At 35.3% G+C, this 19,212-nt stretch overlaps 1 protein-coding gene across 29 annotated transcripts in view; it reads right to left on the reverse strand.

Moving 5' to 3' along the window:
* Nucleotides 1-19,212, reverse strand: part of PTPRD (protein tyrosine phosphatase receptor type D) — a 1,149,749-nt gene that overhangs the window by 897,432 nt on the left and 233,105 nt on the right. For 27 of the 29 annotated variants that reach the window (XM_072921655.1, XM_072921648.1, XM_072921647.1 and 24 more), the window contains exon 3: nucleotides 12,278-12,350. The gene's annotated coding sequence lies outside the window, so the exon portion shown is untranslated. Of the gene's footprint in view, nucleotides 1-12,277; nucleotides 12,357-19,212 lie in introns of those variants that run through there. The other 2 variants (XM_041711029.2, XM_041711028.2) reach the window with 1 other exon arrangement.

Raw genomic sequence — 19,212 nt, forward strand, 5'->3', positions numbered from 1 at the left:
ACAGATGATAACCCTTACTGCACCAATTGGACAGATACTTAAAAGGAAAGTATATAATAAATGAAATTGTTTTAAGCTTTCTGTGTGATTTCGGCTGGAAAAATAAATCACTGATTTTGAAACACTCAGTTTATTCCTATCCTGACAGTCTTGATTCAGCTAAATAGATTTATGTCCCAGTTGTATCTATGAATTCTCTCACAGGAATATAACTAATGTCTTTATGGATGCTATAGCACTATTCCAGTGTGAACCAACTCCAAGACATCACAGTTCTGTTGAGACTTTTTTCAGTTTCCAAAGCATAGGAAGGATACTTCACTTCATGAACATGATCATTAGCAAAAATGATCTAAAAGATACCCTAAGAATATTTTCCTTTTCTTTACAAGTCTATGGTTTGTAATAGAAAATACTTCAATAGTAATCCTTTTTGTAATGAGTATTTGAGGCTCAGATAATCTTATCAATGAAGTCTCTAGGTTATTCTAGAATTTAAAAAAACACTCAGGTCCATTTATCAGGTACAGTATCTGCTTGAACTTAGCACATGCAACAATTAAACTAGTTGTTTCAATTTTACACAACTGAAGGCACTGTTTTGATCTCATTTTCATTTCCAGCTAGCTGTATTCCCTCTGAAGCTGATGACTGAGCTACAAATACACAGCTGTTCTTTGTTCTTTATTTCCCAATATATGCAGATTAGCTGGAACTAATAGCTATAGTTCTGGCTAGGCTTCTGGTCTACTGCTGGAAGTTGGGAGATCATAGACAAATTGGCCAAATGCTCAAATCTCACACCAGAAAATCTTTTAGACCAAGGAACACAGCAGAGCAATCACTGTAATCACTACCACTCCATTTTCCTGTCTTCTGTAACTGTAAACCTAAAGTAAATGAAAGGTTTGATTATGCTGGCAAGTATAAAGATTGGTAATGGGGCATTTATTTTCTTGCTTTCAAGTTATTTATGCTTTTATTTAAAACTGATGAATATTTGTTACATTGTGCTCATGGGCATTCTGTTCCCCCTTTCCCGGGACCCTGTGACTCTGATCAAGACAACCCCAGACCCCTCCTTCCTGCCCTGACAGGGTTGGCAGAGAGCCAGAGAAGCCCACCCTGTCCAAAGCCTAGATAAACCCCTGACATTTCCTGTTCATCCTCTTTTGCCCCGCTCTCCCCATGAACATCACAGAATAAAGAGAGCTGAACCAACATATATCGGGGTAAGAGCCTCTTTTGGAAATCTTTGCCATCTCCTGATACTCCTCCCCTCAAAGCCTCACATCTCTGGGCTAGCCTGATAATTTAGGGGGCTGAGAGGGGGGAAACATCAAATATTAACACATAAAAGAATGATACATAATATAATAATGAATAACGCATGATGTAACTTTAGTTAATTTCATTTGCAAATTAATGTTTTTAAACTTCTTTTACTGAGAAAAGTCAAAATATATAGTGAATATTATATTTCTTATACTCCTTGTAGTAAACCATTCAGTCAAATATTTTTCACATTGAGAATTCGATGAAATAACTTCTCAAAACTCTCTTGGCAGGTGTCACCATTCACTCCCATTAAACTTGAAAGGTTTTCCATCAGTTTGTATGGAATCAGTTAGAGAAAATAAGTTGCTTATCTATTTTATACAGCTTTCACTGGTCTAACTAGAAGCACTCTTCAAAGAGATATATTTCTATTGACTAGTTTGTATATATCAAATAAATTCAAACATTTTATCATTTTCCACAGTTTACTTAAACTTTGCATATTCAGTTTTATTCAAAACATGTTATTTTAGCTTGTATAATAACAGACAAAAATGATACATACGTATGTATGCATTGATATATATGTCTGAGGCAGTGTTATGTTTTGAATATGAGCATGTAGGTTCTTGACTTTATACATAAAAACTTACATGTGAATTGTGTTCTCATACCACATTTAATTCATGTTAGAAACTGGCAGCTGGGCACTTATATTTTCATGTGAAGCTTTCAACACCTATCCATTAATAAAGATTGTCAAGAAGGAAATAAAATTCCTCTTTTTTCATCCCAAATAAAATTGCACCTAGCCTCTTGTAACAAAAAGACTTGCAAACAATCACTTTTCTAAGTAAATCCAATGCGCAGCTACAATTTGGGAAAAAAATAATACCTAGTGAATAGGAAAGCAACCAACCTGAACTTCCGCACTTAAGAATCTGACTACTGCAATTTGTCAAATACATTATTTCTGGCTAAAAAATGAATAAATCACAACTACCAAGGATAAAAATTTGAAATTCATTAAATTTTAAAATTTAAAATCTATTTATATACTAGAATAAAATATATATTCAAATTCAAGTCCTACAGTCTCTGTATGGTACTATTTAACTACATGGTGGCTTTAATGTGCTAGAAACTTTTATTCCTTTTGAGATAGCAACTAATCAAAAAAAATTGCTTTCATTCAAAAGAAAACCTGAATAACAATTTTCTACTAGTAAAACAAAGCTTTTATAAAGGATGCCCCAGAAAAGGGTAAGCAAAATAGCGTCACCTAAGTCTATTAGAACAATATGAATGCCTGCCTTCTTTGAAGAAGGCTATAGATTCCCACTTCTTCATGTCAATAAGCATCTATAGTGAACTGTGAAGCTCTTTTGGGTTACATGAGCTAAACTACTGTTCTGGAGTAATTATAAATCAACTACTTTCACAATTTTTTAGTAACAGGGAATGTGTTGTGGCAGCACCTGTTGAATCCCTGAAACTCTTTCCTTTGTAAGTGATATTCATGGGCTGAATATCCTGATTATTTTGGCGGGTTTTGTGGTTGGGTTTTTTGGTTTGGTTTTTGTTTGTTTTGGGTTTTAGCTTTAGTGCACATGAGTTATCCATGAGATACTTCAGCAGACGCATATTTAATTTCACCATAAACAATATTGTGAAATAAAGAAAGAAGGACAGACATTTTAATTCCAGATAAGTGATCATTGAAGCCATTATGGTGCTTATCAGACTAACCTCAGGTGTTTAGTAGTCATTTCCGTTATAAACACTATATGTGTATTGGTTTTATCCCACTTTTTGACTAGTTTTTACTGACTTTTATTGTTTTGTTAGTTGATATTCTCAGGAAAAGCCTTATTCTGTCTTAACCAGCATTCACTCTTTAAAATCAGTTAACTGTGGTCATGTTCAATTCCCTACCTCTGTAGCTTTTCAAGCTCTTTAACTTCCACAAGCTGTTGCAATTTTTAGAAGAAACAAATCAGGGAACATGAAACCTCAGTTTTGTAGAATTATTGGTAAATATTTATTTTAATGGAGCTTGGTTTACAGTAACTAAAAGCTTAATAGAACTGTATAAATATTTGAGTCATCATTTCTTAGTCTTAAGTTCTTTTTGGGTTAGGTTTTTTAATTCTCATTTGCATTTTAATTTATGGTGAAGTTCAAACTCACACTAGAATTTTGGAAATTTAATTCCCTGTTGAATTATTCAACTTCTAAAGATACTGTGGTTATTTTAATAGCTTTGCTTGTTACTGTGAACCAAACCCTCTTTCTTGTCTTTTTAAAATGTCCCAAAACATAGTTCAAAACAAAATTAAAAAAACATTTGGTTTGTTATTATAGGGGAATGGAAAAGATCTTCCTGACTAGAATTAACATTCCTGTAAATAGCTTTTTTAATGCAAATACTCCTAGAACCTGTACTGTGTGTACTTGTGCTGCTGAACAATATTAGGAGGAGCATTATGCATGAAAGACATACAGTTTTATGCTCTAGAATACTCACAAACTAGCAAGGCATTCTCCATAATTTACTTTTATGAGTTTCAATTTCAAATTAATTTTACAAACTTAATGGTTTGGGAAATTATTATGGGAAACAATAATTTAGGGTTGACCCTTTTTGAGCTACCTGTTACTTGATTGGTTTAGCCTACAATGTCTTTAATTGAATTTGTCAGCAACAAAAATATGTGTGCTAACAGCTGCTGACTTAAATTTTATAATTATTGTTATTACCTTAGATAAAAATTTAAGCAGGCAAAAAAAAAAAAAAAAAAAAGGAAGGTGACCTACAGTAGCACAGAGTAAATGTCTCAATGAAAAAGTTTTAGTACTCATTGCTTCTTTAGAAATGTATTTCTGCATTAGACCAAACTGTGACAAATATTTTTCATTTAGTGAAAAAAAAATCACAAGCTATATATGAGATGATGTGGGTAAAAAATCATTATATGTATGTTATTTCCGTAGCCAAATCTTCATATCATCAAAGAAAATACTTCAAAGATCAGCCTTGAATTCTAAAATCTTAGCTCTTGCTTATTGTTTCAGAAACATTTTTTGCAAGGTGCTGCAAATGGGTATGGGCAACCTCTAGTACCAACAAAGGCTGGGGGAGTGAGCAGATTGAGAGCAGCTCTACTGAGGAGGACTTGGAGGTTCTGTTGGATGAGAAATGACCTTGTAGCCCATTTCTGGGCTGTATCAAAAGTGGCATGGCAGAAGGCTAAGGGAGGTTATTTGATTCTGCCTTGTGAGACCCCACCTGGAGTGCTGCACTCAGCTCTAGAGTCCCTGGCACAAGAAGGACTTGGACTTGTTGGAGTGAGCAGAGAAGGAGGCCACTAAGATGACCAGAGAATGGAGCACTTCTACAAGGACAGACTGAGAGAACTGAAATTGTTCAGCCTGGAAAAGGGAAGGCTTTGCAGTGACCGAATTGAAGCCTTCCAGTACCTGAAGGGAACCTTTGAGTAAGAGGTAGAGAAACTATTTACAACACCATGTAGTCACAGGCACTGGAACCTGGACCCCAGAGAAGTTGTAGATGCCCATTTCTGGAAGTGTTCACAGCTAGGCTGGACGGAACCTTAAGAAAACTGGTCTACTGAAATGCATCCCACCCCATGGCAGGGAGTTGGAATTAGATGACATTCAGGGTCCCTTCTAACCCAAACCACTCTATGATTCTATGAAATACAGACCTCTTCTTTGTACAATGAATTATAGGACTAACATCAAGAACCATCAGAACAACCAGACAGCTGAATTTGTATATACATTATATCAAAACCTGAAATTTATTTTCAGATAACAAAGTTCCCATCTCTAAATATTTAAAAAATAATTTGGCATTGATTTTTGAGGAAGGAGTTCTGGGGGTTTGTTTGTTTGCTTATTTTTAAAGTATCTCTTTGTCATTAAGTCATGTTGCAAAGAGAGGAATCATGAAATGTATCACTGTCTTCTAGTCTGAAACAATTTTTGGAGAATAAAACAGAAATTTCCTTCAAATGCACTATTTTTTTCATCCCATCAGATAAATATTTTCATAGTTTCTTTTTAATGGTGTTTTGCCTAATTTCCTGCAATAGAAGTAAAGGAAATTTTATGTGTTATTTCTAAACAAAAATGCTTGAGGAAACATGACATTCACCAAGGGAATAGAATGCATTTGAAATTCTCTCTAACTCCAACTCACATACCAAAATGAATTCAGCATCAGGCCTTCTGATTTTCATAGGTGTGATTCTTTTTCCTAGGTTGTCATTACTGCAGCTCTTCCCTTTGTAACCTAATGTATAGCTTGAATCTGGTTATTGAGACATAAAATGACAGTACAGTATTGAGAAAAATCTATGTTTACTGTATTTGGATAATATGGGACTTATCAGAAGCTTTAAAATAGAGTAATTAAGAGTCAACCTAGTTTCAACAAATCCGTCTCATGGCTCCACTAGTCCATATGAATTAATTATATGAAGTGGTACACAACGGCAAAACTTTTTAGAGCAGAACTGTCTATTCAAAGTCATTCTTCTCTCATATTTCTGGAGTTATAAATCCTGTATTTTGTTTAATATACTGCAACAAATTAGGTAAACACATTTCAACCAATACCAAACGTTCTGTTGTATTCCAGTTTTAGAACTGTCACCATTATTGCTAACCTATCTTATAAGCAATTTCTCCTAATTTGAGAACATTTCAGTGACATAGGGTTATGTGCTATTGGCTATAAAAGAAAAGTTTATGTAGAAAAGGCATTTTGTTATAAGTATACAAAGCTTCTGGATTTGTTTGTTTTGGTTTTTAGGGTTTTTTAAATTTGGTTGGTTGGTTGGTTCGGTCTGGTTTTGCTTTTGCTTTTGCTTTCTTCGTCTGTTTTGCATTTTGAGAGAACAGCATATCTGACAAGATGCTGTGCTTCTTGTGGACAAAAGAAATTTATGAAAGATTTTAAGGCATGAATTATCACAAAAGAACAAATATAGAAAAACAGTAGAAATGTGATCCTGTAAATAAAAAATGCAAATAATAATAATCCAAGTAAAAAGTTGATGTCAGTGTATTCTTTGCAACTATTCAGGAATTTAAAAGGTTTTAAGCAAATAAAAAATTAAAAGTCATATTTTTCTGATATATTGGAATAGTGCATCTTGTATTGGAGTAACTATAATAAAACATTTTATAATCTACACGTATTTTCAAAAATCAGTATCTACCACTAATAGTTGTATAATGAAAATGTGCAAACTGTAGATTTTAAAAACCTGTGCAGGAAGCCAGGTGTTGTGATGGCATAACATCAACCTGTTACGAGCTTCCTTTGTTCTATGGCTGTGAATTTCTTGATACAAGTCCTGTAGTACATCATAGGGACATAATTAATTTAAATCCTTTCTATATGATGTTATATGTTCCTTATCAGAATTATATTTCCATTCACCTGTAAAGATGAAAGTGTGTGAAGACAAACACTTTGAATAAATTATTTTTGCCAAGTACTGATACTATTCTTTCCCCAAAATAAGTAAAAACAGAAAAATCCACTGTTTATGATTTCTAGTACAACATCAGTATGGTATTGTCAGAGGATTCATATGTAACAGCCATTTTTATACTTCCAAGATGTCATCCATATTACTATAGGAAATCAGGATTACAATAATGAATTCAACAAAAGAAACTAAGTAAAGTTGTTTATAACATCAAAGCATGTTGAAAGCACAGAGCAAGGAGACAAAGAAAAGTAAAGCATTTTTGCCTTTCTGGAATCTTGAATATCAAGTCAATTGTAAAGATATTATGTACAGATTTTTCATACAAGATTTCAGATAAAGGTCAGACCTGTCTTATCTATTTAACATATATGTTGTCAACTATTGGGTCACTCAACACAGCTATTCATGTTTACTGAAAGACTAGTGAAAATATGAAGTCATCTTAGCTTTGTTTTGAATGATTTATAAAACAGAAAAGTTAATTACAATTATTTATTCTCTAACATAAAGAGAGTAGAATGCACACTATTCTGCATTATAATATTTCAGAATGGCATGTTATTCAGAATTGTATTATAATACTTAAAAATCTAAAACAAAGTTTAACATCTTCAGTACACTGTGAGTAGTTTTTCTGCTTTTCTATTTTTGAATGCATGCCTTTACTAAAGTGCTGCCTCAAACAGCTGGTTCAAATGTGCATGGAAAACACAGTCTAAACGATAATTCCTTTTAAAAAGTCAATTTTCTCCAAAGATCTGACCAGGAAATAATAAAAAAAGAACACTGGGAAAATAACTGCACAATCTTGTTCACTAATTCTCAACAGATGCAGTGTTCCGACACAGAGCTGGGAGCAGCGGCCGATAGCCCAGAGGGCCGGGCAGCCCTTCAGAAGGGCCTCGACAGCTGCAGAGATGGGCAGGGAAGAACTGCCTGAGATTCAACAAAGGCAAATGCAGGGTCCTGCTTGGGGAGGAAGAACCCCAGGCACCAGCACAGGCTGGGGCTGATCTGCTGGAAAGCAGCTCTGAGGAGAAGGACCTGGGGTTCCTGGTGGGCAGCAAGCTGTCCATGAGCCAGCAGTGTGTCCTGGTGGCCAGGAAGGCCAATGGTGTCCTGGGGTGCATTGGGAAGAGCAGTGCCAGCAGGTTGGGGGAGGTGATCCTGGCCCTCTGCTCAGCCCTGGTGAGGCACATCTGGAGTGTTGTGTCCAGTTCTGGGCTCCTCAGGACAAGGGAGACATGAAAAATCCTGGGGAGGGTCCAGTGGATGATTAAGGGACTGGAGCATCTCTCTTACAAGTAAAGGCTGATAAGAGTTGGGCCTGTTCAGTCTCAAAGACACAACTGAGAGGGGACCTTGTTGATGTCTGTAAGTATCCAAAGGGAGGGTGATAAGAGGATGGATCCAGGCTCTGCTCAGTGGTGCCAAGCAATAGGACAATGGGCAGAAAATCACACACAGGAAATTCCACTTGAATATGAGGAAGAACTACTTCACTGTGTGGGTTACCATGCATTGAAAGAGATTGCCCAGAGAGACTGTGGAGACTCTCTCACCAGGAATATCGAAGATCCATCTGTATAAAATCCTGTGAAAGGTGCTCTATTATGCCCCCGCTTGAGCAGGAAGGTTGGATCAAATACCCAACTGTAGTCCTTTCCTCTCTGACCAAATATGTGATTCTGTGATCATCAAATACATGAATATTCATAAAAATCAACTTGATTTAGAAAGAAACTGATTTTACACATAGTTGCATGTAATCACTGCTACTTTCAGACAGTAAAAACCTTTTTTTTATGTAAAAATTCTATTAATCTTTTTGTATACAGAACCCTAACTAGGCAATAAAATCTCTCAAAACTGTACAGGATCTTAAAATGCCTTTGTGAAACAATCAATACTTTTTCTTTAAATAATCCTAACATATAGGAAAATTGATGAATATAATAACTCATTTTTGAACTCAGGATTATACAATACATATACAATATATATAATTGATGACTGATATCTATGTATATCGCAGGTCTATCAGGCTGCACTAATAATATTTATTAAAAAGTTCTGTATCTCAATAAACTGACTTATGATAAAAGACCAAATATGCTAAAATTAGACCACATATCCTGTGGTGCAAGATCCACCTGGTTGTGAAATGTAAAATTATAGTTGCAAAGAAGCAACATTTTATTTTTTATTCAGATTATACTATTACAACCTCTGTTTTCTAACTCTAGATTGCCTTTTGTGACTCATCTCTGGTTAACACACAGATACTGAGAAACACTCATTTGTATTGTATATTTCCTTGCACTATTATTTACTGTATATTGCATATTTGGGAGTATCAAAATACCAATGTTTTCTTGGAACGGAAAATACAGGTTAAAAATGTTTTTTCCTTTCATTTTATTGAAAATCGTCTGTAATAGAATAGTATGAAGAAAAGAATCAAATATTTTCAATAGAAGCCTGACTAGTTCATGAAGGTTTTGTTTATTCCAGTTTCTATCCACACAATGAGAGAACTCTAGAAGAACTAAATTACTTGAGGTACATATAATTTTGTGGACAAAAATATTTTGGTTGGTGATCTATCTGTGCTGTATTGATCTTTTTTTGCAATTCTATTAGGTTGCTTTCTTAATCACTATTCCTTCACTGGAAATGACACCTTGTCTTATGTTAGTATCAGTTTCAGTAAAAATATATTTATGAACAATATAGATTTTTATCAAAAAAAGGAGGTTCTTTTTTCATAATTTTCAGGTCAGTTAAGTGGTTAAATGAATTTTATGCTGATGGTAAGTTGCTAAATGAACCAGAATTTGTTATCCATAGCTACAGTATAGCCTGAGTGTGGGAGTGTTCGCGTTTTTTCCAGGACCCCTCATCCATCTTTAGCCAAAAGACTCAAAACTACTTATTGACTTAAGGAGCAGACGACTCTGCATAGATGTCTCATCTTTGACCTTTCTGTTGTGATTGTGAGATGTGAACTATTCTCAAAATGCAGAAATTTTTTGCAATGTAATTCTATATCCTCAGTATTTGAACTCATTCTATCATCACATTTCAGCTAGCTGAATAGTTATCAAACTAAAAGTATGTTGAAACTGAACAAATCTAAATTGGCTTCAGTAATATGGGCTAGAGGTTAAAGCTTGAATATATTTACTCTAGCTTGCCAAGCTATTGAACTCATAGTCAGTGTTAAAAATTTTAATACACATTATATTATTATTACTAATAAGAATTCCATCATGAAAGGCTTAAAAAATAACAACTGCCTCCTTTAAGTCTCTGATCAAAAAACAGTAATAGCCCACATCTTATATGCCTGTATCTAGAGTTTTCATCTTTTTAATCAATTACAACAAATTTTTCTAAATTATGAAGATGTATTGTCTCCTCTTGCATGTAACTTAATTATCATAAAAGTGCCACAGACATATCTCTGTTCATCCAAGTTTAAATATTGGAATCTGAGGCACAATGAAGTCTGAGGGACATGCTTTGTATTTCTTTATTATCAAAATTTTACCCTTAAGGGGAATATTATGTTGACATTTTCAAGGCTGAAAGTGTGCTCACCAAGCAGAGGAAAACAAATCACTGAATTTCTGTTTAAGATAAATCAATACATAGAAGAAGCAGCCTCTATTCAATTTTCAGCAGGCTTTTCAATGCTTAGGAAGTTTTTCTAAAGTACTTCCTGTAAGAGATAGTTTGCACAATTTTGATTTATTTTTTTCCATAACATCTGAAATGAAAGTGAATGGAAGCTAAAAAATTGTATATATTTTATACTTATGCCACAAATACAGAATTCTTAAACTAACACAAATTCTAAACCATTGACACTTTGCTGTAAATTTGGCAGGTTTTTTTCTCCATTTTAAATTTCCCACTGTTTTTCCATTGCTATTAATTCCTTCAAGGAAATGTCTTACATTTGATAAAGTGACATGATTTTAGGAAATTTTATTTATTCCAGATTTACAGTCTTGAAGAAGTGGGAATCTAGCCACAGACAATCAATTCCTTAACTGTGAAATATAAATATTAATAAATAGTTCACATTTATTTTAAAAAACACTACATACTGGCGCAAGAGACTGCAGAAATAAATTAGATTTGTATTTATTAGATTTTACTTTAAGAATGTGAATTTGTTCTAAGAATGTGTTTATTAATTTGGGTAAAATACATTGTTACATCTGAACTATTTGTATTTTTACTGTAGGACACACCAACACAAGGGGATAATTTTATTACTAACAATAAAAGTAATTTGTATTTTAGCTAATAAAATGAGATAAAAGGATGACCAAACAGCATATTTTAGATCACACTGTAATCTGTAGCACATTTCCAAAGGCAAGAAAAATAAATCCTTGAAAAGGAAACTTAGTATCAAACTGGAATTTCATTGTTGGCATTCACTCCAATAAATAGACACTGTTTGTGTGACATCACTTCTTTTAGATAATAGTGTAGTTGGTGACATTATACTTCAATGGTATCACAAAGAAAAAAGCACTCAGAGGACTGATAAGAACAAATATTTGCTGGTTTAAAAGTAATAGACTATGGGTGAACTTCATATATTAAAATCAGAAATAATTTTTCTTGTTTATTTTGTAAATTCTCCATATATCAACAACAAGAGAGCAGAGAATTAAAATCTATGCTGCATCAGTGCATCATAATTTTCATATACCAATTATATATAACCAGAGTTGTAAAACTATTCTTGTACATTGTAACTAGCTTAGCAAAACACACATGGTGTTTCATTGAAAGATGAAGATTCTTTTTCCAGCACTCAAGCTCCAACAGAGCTATAGAGTTAATAGAGTGTTACTATCAACAGAATCTGTAAGCTCAATAGAAGCTATGATGTAATTTACTAGAACAGGAATATTGACAGGTTGCAGTGACCTCTTAAATCTACAAGCCTTCTTTGCAGTCAGAAAAAGCCTTTAGAGTTTTCTCATACTCATATGGGTGTGGATATGGAATATTCTGGGAGGAGTTTGACAAGTAGTTGATACTTAGATTACTGAAATTTGGAAATTGGACAATATCTAGCATTCCTGAGTTACTTGTGCTCTACCAAACTAATTACAAAAATTTTCCAGATTTTGTAAATTAACAAACAAAAATTACAGATTTTCCAGATGTGTAGGAACCTATAATTTCTGGAAAATAGGAATTGAGCATGTAGGAATCAACTGCTCTGTTTATATGATATACAGTTTATCTGTAAATACGGAAATAATCTGATTCCTCTGTGACTCAGACTTCTTACATATCAATCACATATTTACAGTTTTGGAAATTCGCCAAGAGAGCCTAGAAGTGAAGTTTGTCAGATAAACATTTAAGGATGTTGTTATAGAAGTTAAATCTGAAATGACAATTCAGCTGATCAAAGTAATAGATCTACACCAACTTACCACCTCACCAGAATGTCCTCATAGCACAGTTAACGACTGGAGGATTAAAAGTGTAAGACTCTTCAAGATTTCCCTGAAACAGAAAATCAAACATGTTTTATTTGCTTTTCTACAGTAACACCAATAAATTCTGAAGTGTTCAAGAAACAAAAAAATTAAATACACTGATGATAAATAAATTCTGCAAACAGTAATCATTGAAAAGTAGCAAAAGAAAGTGGAATTTATATAGTAACTGTGATGTGAAACAATATAAATCATATTTATACATGATTAATTATATTGAAATGATCTGTACTTGATTGAAGTGGTTATGAAACAATTGTGTTTCAAACACATTGTCTTAGTCATAAACACTTTCTTTGTCACTGTGCTAGATCAACCCTTTCTCAATGTAGTGTTTTGTGCAAAAATATTGTTTCATAACTGAACTTATGTTATTAGCTCTTTAAATACTCCAAACATATCACCAAAACCTGCAGTACTTGCAGTAACAGTATGTCATTTGGTAAATTACCTTAGGCATTTGGAAACAGAACTGTAGTCTTTTCAATACAAAGTTATCTTTTCACAAACCTGTGACAACCTCTACCTTATGGATATCCATTCAATGCAAACATTTAGCTTTTTATCACTAGCAGTCAAGCTTAAGAGGTGAGCCAAATGCAAGGTCCTGCATCCTGACTGGGGAAACCCAAGCATAAGTACAGGTTGGGTGGAGAATAGGTTGTGAAGAGAAGAATTTAGGGGCGTTGGTTGATAAGAAGGAAAACACAATCCAATAATGTGCACTTGCAGCTCACAAAGCCAACTTCAACCTGGGCAACATCAAAAGTGGTGTTCCCAGCAGATCAGTGGAGGTGATTGTCTCCCTCTACTCTGTTCTTGTGAGACCCCATTTGGAGTGCTGCATCTGAGGCTGGGGCAACCAGAAAAGAAAGATATGGGACCTGTTGGAACAAGTCCTGAAGAGAGACACTGAGTTGACCACAGGACTGGACAATCTCTTCCACGAAGAGAACTGGGGAGAGAATTGGGGTAGCTAGGAGAATTGGGGTATCTCATTCCAAAGAAAAAAACACTTTGGGGAGAATTTGTAGCACCTTGTAGTAGATCAAGGAGGCTTTCAAGAGGGCTGGAAATGGACTTTCAACAATGGCATGTAGAAATAGGCCAATCGCTAATGGCCTTATGTTGAAGGAATGTACATTTAGGTCAGATATGAAGAAGGAATATGTTGTCCAAAGAGGTTGTGGACTCCCCATCTGTGAAAGAGTCCAAGGCAAGGCTGGATAACTGGTCTAGTAGAAGGAGACCCCAGGCAGGGGATCTGAATGTAGATCTTTACCATGCCTTCCAGTCATAACCATTCAATGAGTCTATGATTCTGTGATCTTTGCTTTGGAGTAAGGCTGGGAGAGGTAAAACTGCTCAGTCTGGAGAGAAGGCTGAAAGGAAAACTCATCAATACATAAACAACTGAAGGGAAGAGGCAAAGATGCAACTCAGGTGTTTTCTTTGGTGTCCAATGACAGGACAAAAAGCAATGAGAAAAAGGAAACACAGAAAGAGCTGTATGGATATCAGAAAACAGTTTTTTTTACTGTAACTAAATACCGAAGCAGTTTGCCTAGAAATGACTGTGGAATATTCATCTCAGAAATACTGAAAAGCCGTCTGGCCATGGTGTTGGGTAATCTGCTTTCAGTAGCTCTGTTTGAGCAGGGAGGTGGACCCAGATCCAACCTTTAACACTCTGTGATACTGTGATATTTTATACACAGCACTCATGAGTTTGTGTTTTATCCAATCACTTGGCAGTCTGGAATTGATAACCACCTTCCTTGTTTTATATATCTCAGTCATGTCATTCAGAAATCACAATATTCCTAAATTATTTAGGAGAGGATAAAAGTAAATAGTAATAATTGACCACCAATTATCAAGAATGTTTCACCCTAAAAACCCTCTTCCTTGAAACTATTCTATTTTTTGTCAAAATACAGTAACAGTTTCAGCAGTTTTGTTTTTAATTCACTGCATATGCAACATGAAGACAATTGAAAATAGGCAGGTAGAAAACTTTTGTTATAAGCAAATGTTAAGTAGTACAAAAATACAAGGGGAACATATGTTTGGAGCATTTATTTAATATGATCTTGCAGGGATTTCAAATGTGGTGAAACATGGTTGTATATGACAATGTACTCAGTCAATCATTTTTGTCAGAAGGATTTCAATATCTGCTTTATTTTCCACAGTCAGACTGGAAGCAGAGTGAATAGAAACACACAAATAATAATGCCATCAGTGCTGAAGGCTTAATGACATGGTTCAAATTACTAGCTTGGATACATATTTTGTTACATTTTAACATTGCTGTGTTTATGGCAGAGATTTATTAGGCTGATACTATACATCAGTTAGTATTTCCTTTATGTCTACAAAAGCATCTGTTTTTTTTTTTTTACTTCAGTTGCTTAACTAATCATCACATCATAAGAATGCTGATTAAGCAATATGAACTCATAAAATATGTCCTGAAAACTGGTGCACTATGCATTGTTCCTTCTTCGCAAAATGTTATGAATACATAAGATTCTTCCATTCTTTTATCACTTCCCTTTGTTACTCTATACTATGTATTTTAGTTACCTGTATTACATTTGTTTGGTCCAATTATATGGACTTTCATCACTTGAGAATTATGAACCTGTTCTGTCCACTTAAAGACCATTTTCACATTCACTTTCCCTTTCTATTAATAGTACTAGTTTTCATCAACTTGTGCTCAAAAAACCCCAGAAATTCCAACAACAAAACATAAAAATATTGCCTAAATATATTTCCTAAATATATTCTTAATATTCTAAATTTTTAAGCACAATTTGTATGGAATAATTTATGATCATTTTCTTAAAGAATAAAAAACACATTCTGTGTACGTTAAAAGAAAGAGGAAGAACTCAGAGTTGTACTCTGAGGAACTTCAGAACTCTGAGGAACTTCAGAGTTGTAGTAGAGGGGCGGAAGTTGAGCAAGACTAACTTTTTCCGATATTTGGAGGCATGCATACCTTTTAGCTCCATATTCCCCTGCACGGTTTTTCTCTTCCCACCATTCCATGGTTCTTTTCTAGTCTTACTCAATTTCTTTTGATAGTTTCACAGTTAGGCCTCATTCAGTTTTTATCTCAGTATCAAAAATATCAGTGTATCAGCATAGCTTTGAGCTTAAATCATAGATGAGTACCTCTCAAAGATAGAAAAGATAGTTTATTTAAAAGATAGAAAAAAATGAAGAGGATGGTGGGTTACATTGCTAAAAATATCAACAGAATATAGTTGCTATACAGCCCCAAAGGCTCAAAAAGCTTATCCCTGTTTCAAAATAAAATAACTCATTAAGTGGCAGTTATTTTTTTTACAAAAATACTCCTTCCCCTAAAAAATCTTTTGTGTCTCCAAAATCTTTATTCTGTGTATTTACATATAAAATATAAGAAAGCAGATGTCACAGTTTCCAAACTTTGTTTCTAAGTCTGTGTCACACAATGCTAAAATCTCTTGAGAGAAAAGATGTGGGCTGTGCTGTTAGTGGACTTTTGGGGCAGACATTGCTGTTGGACTCTGTGTATGACCATAGCCAGGCCCCTCTCAGGTTTGTCACTGGTAAATTGAGTTGGCAGTCTTCTGCTATGTCATGACATGCCACGCAAATAAGTTCATTGAAGAATACCATCAAAGCATGTGAATCTATGGGAATGAAGGCAACTCATTTAAATTTTACCTAATTAAGGCTAATTCTCTTATCATTATCCTTTAGTCTTCTTTTTAATCCCTCTAGTATTGAAATAATGAGAATGGACATTCATTGTATTCCACACCTTAGGCAAGAAAAACTAGCAGCTAACATGGAACAGATACAGTATCTTCCATCGCTTTATGCTTTTCTGCCCTGTCCACTGTTATTCCTTTGACAGAGCCCATGAGTCTAAAGAGCTCAGCACTGTTATTTAGGAAAAAATAGTTTAACTTTCTGTAAGTTTGCCTTTTTGATGGCAGTCTGATAGATGTTGATAGATGTTACACCTGGACAGGGAAAGGGACAGAAGCATATAGACTGGTACTTTTTGTGGTAACTAGATTGTAGCTTTTTTCTTTTTTTCAAAAGAAAAAACCTCTCTCAGGCACTTGAAGGTCACAGAAAGGGACAGACAAAGCTCCTTAACAGCTGAAAATCCAGTCAGGACAAATGACATAATAGTCAAGCTTTTTTTTTTTTTTTTTTTTTTTTTGAGGGAAACAGTCGTTGTGTATGTGGATATGGCATAGAATAGAAAATTAGGTCCTATATGGACTAACGAGCAAAAAGTCAATTTTGTGCTCTAGAAAGAAAAGAAACACCTACACCCAAATCCAAAAAAATTGAGAGAGGAGAAGGAATTAAGTAAACGACTTATAACTAATTTGATGCAAACAACTGTCATGCTGGGATAGCCTCCTAGTTCTGAGTAACATAATTTAGATTCTGGGAACTTGCACCAACATAACACTATCTGTAACATAAGATCAGTTCAGATTTAGATTATAAAAAGTGTGTAGAAAAGCCTTAAAGATTGAAGCACTGAAAAAATAGAAACAGAATCATTATAAGCAGGAGAGGTGAGCTAAAAGTTGAATCTTCTACAGGCTGGAGGTACTTAGTCTGATTTAGAATTAGTGTCAGAGAGCAGACTCCGTGCTTCTATCATTTTACTAAAAATGTTTAAAAGGATTAAAGACTGCATAAAATACCTTAAATTCACCTTTCATAGTAATTTATTTTCCCCCATAGAATTGAAAGTTATTTTGAAAGTTATTTATATTTAGGATTTTTTTGGTTTTGACAAAGAGATTATATTGTCAAAAATTGTTTTCTTTCTAAGAGCAATTTTCCCCTTGCTGATACAATAACTGCCATCAACAACATCTGACAGTCATTCTCAGGCTATGTGAGTACACCCTGTTTACTGTCATCCTTACAAATATTAAGTGTGAAAAATATGTATTTCTCAAATAAAGTTTAGAGTAAAATATTTCTTATCTAACCATTTGCTTTCAATCAAGAAAGAACATCAGGAGATCTATTTTTGGCTCTACAACATGAAAGAGGAGCAAAAATATACACCTCTCAAATTAAAACATGGAAATGTGAAGAATGATACCAAAATCAGGATTTTCAATATTCAGAAAATCTGGTACCTAATTTAGTTCAATTAGTTTCCTCAGAGAACAAAACTACAAAGTCATTCAAAAAGACTAGATGAACCAGGAGAAACAAATATTAGTCTAAAAAAGCCAGAGTGTTTTTCACTTCTAGAAGTAGCAGTTTACATGCACATGAAGGATAACGAAAAAAAGTTGATTAAGAATTTTGTATCTGATGTGTATTATGAGAATAAAAAAATATTTTGCCCTTGAATATTTTCTGAATATTTTCCTGATCCCTCAATCATGATGAATCCTGACCATTCAATGTCACCTGTTTATTTAGTCCAGAAAGACAATAGCAGATGATGGAGCTAAAAGGGGCCTATTAAGACCTCTTACTTGCCTAACCTTGTTTTCACAGACTGAAACACTTAACAGCACAAGCAGGCAGTCTTCCAGGAATGATTTTACAGCCAAGTAAATCAGTGTTTCTTCTCCTGTAAAGTCATTCTCAGTAGTATTCTCATTGCTATTAAGAGGTAGCACGATGAAGAATAATATCAAGAAACATGGCATTGCCCCAGTGGGAATGTAGTAGGAACCAAAATAGAGGGTTTTAGGCTGCTATTTAGAGGAGATTTAAGCTCTAGCAAACAGGACTCTGCAAAGAGATAAAGGGAAGATGTGTTTAACACTTTTTCACCTATTAGAATAGCACTGGTGTTGTTTTACCTTGTATTTCACAAAGTCTGACAATTTCTATTCCAGTGCTGCAGTAAACCCAAGCAGCAAAAGAGCTCCCAAATCATAAGAGAAAAATTAGTAGAGCAGATCTCGTCTAAGAAAATAACTGCCAGTAATAATAAACACTAGCATTTTCTCTTCATGAGACAGATGTTCCTGTCAGACTTATCACAGGATGAGGTAAAAGCAGCTGCAGTGTCCAACCAAGGATGTCATGGGCAGCCCTTAATACCTGGTTAGTTGGAGGGCCCTGCTTCTGCCCAGTTCCACTGAGGTCCAGCCAGGGCCCTCCCCATGTCCGAGTGCCCACACCTGTCCTGCCCGTTCCCTCATATCACTGCTGTACAACAGCGTGGCTTCCCCACCACTGCTGTGGCTCTTTCACTTGCCAGGGCAATGCACTCCACAGGCACACTGTGTCAGCCCTGGTGCATCCGCAGATTTATCCTCCCAGGGTACTCTCCCCTTCCCAAGCCGCTCCCTGTGTGTGGGGGCCGTGTCCTAAGGCCAAGCCATGGTGAGAGGCACCACAGCTGTGCAGAGCCATGGGTCAGAACTCAGAGCAGGGCTGGAAGCCACATCAGAACTATGAGGCCTTGTCCCAGGATGTGCCTTCTGCTGAGATTCCCCTAAAGGTGCGGAGGCGCCTGCCCAAGAGCCTGGGGCTGTGCCCACAGCTGCAGCCGAGCAGACATCTGCTCAGCTTTCCTCCCGGTCCCTGCCACTGAGAAACTCTGGGCTGACCCACATCTCTCTGCCTCCCTTCTGCCTCCAGGGCCTCTTCTTGTCCCTGTGGTTCACCCTAATTCCATAACCTGGCCCTGTGTTAGTCTGTTACTTTACAGTTTGTTCTTCTGTAGTATGTTTTAATATTTCTTGTTGAAAGTTTGTAATGGTTCATTCTATGTACCCCATTTGGCTTCCTTAATGGTTCAGTCCTGCGTTGTTTACCACAGTTTTCCCCACCAAAATGCACGTCAATCCACCTGTCAGTCTCCC

Source organism: Taeniopygia guttata, chromosome Z (assembly GCF_048771995.1).
Source record: "Taeniopygia guttata chromosome Z, bTaeGut7.mat, whole genome shotgun sequence".
NCBI lineage: Eukaryota > Metazoa > Chordata > Aves > Passeriformes > Estrildidae > Taeniopygia > Taeniopygia guttata.